Source organism: Sinocyclocheilus anshuiensis, unplaced genomic scaffold (assembly GCF_001515605.1).
Source record: "Sinocyclocheilus anshuiensis isolate Anshui unplaced genomic scaffold, SAMN03320099.WGS_v1.1 scaffold678, whole genome shotgun sequence".
NCBI lineage: Eukaryota > Metazoa > Chordata > Actinopteri > Cypriniformes > Cyprinidae > Sinocyclocheilus > Sinocyclocheilus anshuiensis.
Genome location: NW_015544157.1, coordinates 346,563 through 350,050, shown reverse-complemented (window position 1 = coordinate 350,050; position 3,488 = coordinate 346,563). Strand labels below are relative to the sequence as shown.

The 3,488-nt window shown below is 34.1% G+C and overlaps 1 protein-coding gene across 1 annotated transcript in view; it reads right to left on the bottom strand.

Moving 5' to 3' along the window:
• Positions 1-3,488, bottom strand: part of LOC107695440 (DExH-box ATP-dependent RNA helicase DExH1-like) — a 24,652-nt gene that overhangs the window by 20,496 nt on the left and 668 nt on the right. The gene's annotated exons all lie outside the window — the stretch shown is intronic.

The following is a 3,488-nucleotide window of genomic DNA, read 5'->3' as shown; positions in this document are numbered from 1 at the left end:
TTGCTTTTAGAGTGTTCTTTGTTGGTGGACCACTCCTGGGGAGGGTAACAGTGGTCTTGAATTACCTCCATTTGTACACAATCTATCTGACCGTGGATTGGTGGAGTCCAAACTCTTTAGAGATGGCTTTGAAACCTTTTCTAGCCTGATGAGCAACACTAACTCTTTTTCTGAGGTTGAGAACTTTTAACTGAGGAAACCTGAAGACAATAAACATGCGATTGCACAAAATATCTGGTATCTGTGTTCTTCAAGCAATCTTGGGTATTTTTATAGTATATTTATAATGCAATGCTAACCGACATAGCATTTATCACTGTATATAATACCATAAAATAGTATGTTTTTTGCCTTATTCTGTGATACGAAACCACGTCTGGTCACAAAAATAAGTTATTTCAAACACTCGACTATGTTATGAAGTTAATATGGAGAAAAAGCACGTCAATAAATAATATCTTTGTTGGACAACAGGTTTGTAAACAGGCTCATACACATGTAAAACTGTATCGCACACGTGCTACTGTAATACATTTATTCGAGGCTCAGACCGATTTGTCACACTGTACAGCCCTATCCAAACCTGTTCCAGATTGTAGAATGAGCTGCTCAATTATACAACCTTTGTAATGCTATTTTTCTAACTTTATTTAATGTGTCATCTTTTGTGCCAAAAATTTAGATTTATAAACTTTTATCAAAAATTTTAATTAAACAATATTTTCTGAGGTCATCAGAGATCTCATTTGTTTGTGCCATGATACACTTCCATAAACATGACCAAACTTTGATAGATCCCTGTTCTTTAAATAAAACAGGGCACACACTGACACCTGAAAGTCATCTCGCTGATTAAAAACACCTCTGAACAGATGGACTCTAGGGCACAGAAGAGCACAAATGTGGCATTAAGGAATATTTACAGAATTTTTGACAAGACCAAAGAGGAGTTTAACAGAAGATTGTTTAAAAAAAAAGTAGAAAAACAGATACTCTACAAATTATGTACACAGTAAAATCAGCAGTGTAATATTTGCAGTGTTAAAAGTTATTAATTCCCAAAGAGTTGAATTAGCAATCTACAGTGTTAAACAGTACTCATGTTCAGTGTTGTAACATGGTGTAATTTCACTTTTACACTGAAAGTGCGGAATAAAAAAAAACCTGCCGAATCTGGACTCTGCCCTTCAATGACTGCTGCCTCGCGAAGCGACAACGCCATTTTATCTTCATGCGAAGAGACGGTAAGTTGGATTGCTTTTCTCTTTATAAAATTACACGGGAAAATATTTTTTGTTGATAATTTTACTCGAAATATGATTGGTGGTGAACACATTTAGAAATTATTAACTGCGAGTGTTTTTGTCAGGTTTAAAGAGTTGAGTTCATGAGGTGCAGAGATGTAGCCATGAAAATCTGATGATTTTTTGGGTTATATTTATGCAGAAATATAGACAATTCTAAAGGGTTCACAGACATTCAAGCAGCACTGTATATATAAAACAAACACTTTTAAACTTCCGTTTACCATATTTGATGTGCTAATAAAATGTGTGGTGATCAATGCATATACGTGAATACAATATCTAAATTAAATCATCATATAAAGTGACTGTGTACCTCCAGAAGACTTGGATTAAACTGCTCAGTTTGTATTGATTATGTTTACAATGTCTTTATAAAGCATCACATTTTTGGTGAAATTGACTTTCAATGGAAGGACAACATGAGGGTAAGTTAATGATGACAGAATTTTCTTTTTTTTTCTCGTTCTCTTTAGCAATTGTAATGCTTGCCCGAATGCCACTAATAATAAAACAAGATAGTAGAAATTGGGGGGGAAGAACTGAGAGAAGTATAGTTGTGAGATGTTTGGCAGCAAGCTCTAATCAGTCTTCTCTTTTCCCCTCCAGAAGAGGCAATTATCTGCTCATGGACACAACATGTTCCAGTGACCTTGCTGCTTAATTCAATTTTCTTTCTCGCTTGAATTAAAAAGCACACTAGACTAAATATTAAAAGTTATTAATTCCCAAAGAGTTGAATTAGCAATCTACAGTGTTAAACAGTACTCATGTTCAGTGTTGTAACATGGTGTAATTTCACTTTTACACTGAAAGTGCGGAATAAAAAAAAACCTGCCGAATCTGGACTCTGCCCTTCAATGACTGCTGCCTCGCGAAGCGACAACGCCATTTTATCTTCATGCGAAGAGACGGTAAGTTGGATTGCTTTTCTCTTTATAAAATTACACGGGAAAATATTTTTTGTTGATAATTTTACTCGAAATATGATTGGTGGTGAACACATTTAGAAATTATTAACTGCGAGTGTTTTTGTCAGGTTTAAAGAGTTGAGTTCATGAGGTGCAGAGATGTAGCCCTACAGAAGAGTGTGAAAGTTTCTCATGCCGGTTCGATTTCCTGAAAAAATTTGATTTTATGTGTAAAATTATTTTTTGGAATGTGCTTACAATTTATGTTATATATACTTTTAGCTTCTTTCATTGTGGTTCGTTGACAGATCAGCCTCCATTCCCGCCGAGGCCTGGTTTTACTACGAGTCTGAAGCTGCCACATTTGGGCGGTTTTCTACTGGGATGAGAGAATTCATCAAATGGTAAATTTTATATTTGTTTTTGAAAGAATTGAGTGTGGCATTACGCTGTTTCCATGCTTTGAAACTGTAAAATTAGAGCGCGTTTCATTCGCTCTAGGCTTAATTGTGAATTGCATAATCTGTACGATGCTTGTTCTCAGCGCTGAATATCATGTCTGTCGTGTTGTCATATCTGCGTCAAGACACAAACGTGCTACCATAAAGTTTTTCTAATTACGTTTATGCAAGCATCGTGAAAGTCAGTCTTTCAATTTCCTTTAGTGCATGCAGGTACTTTAGCTTGAAACCAGTCTTTATCAATTCATATGGCATGCTATTTTGGATTAAATAATATCTTAAATATTTCCAGATATACAAAGTTAAGTTTTAATGGAGAAAGATACCTGTATTTTCTTCTTACATTATAAATGAATTAATAGTTAGATACATTCTAAACTTGTTAATTTATTCTAATGTAGTACACTGTTCATTTTAAGATGCCTTATAACTCATGTTACTCATTAAATTTATGTAAATGTATTTAATAATCACATTAAATAAATAATTTAATTGTTTCAGGCTTTCATGTGAATATTGCACAAGGGTTTGTGTCCATTAACTTTAACAGTCATTTAATTAACCCTAGAATGAAGGATGTAAATGAAAATAAATTTACGATTTGACACCTGTATTATAGACAGCTTTTAGCATACTCAAAATTAAGGGTAATCACAATTGTTTTACCACATTTACAGTCCTAATTTAAATTACTGAAATAAGTGTTTTTTTTTTTAATCCTTTTTCAATAGAATTGGCCTAGACTTCTGCAGTGTCAAGTGAAGGAAGCTCCTCACATAAGATTGCAAACTGAGTCTGATGACACTGAGTGT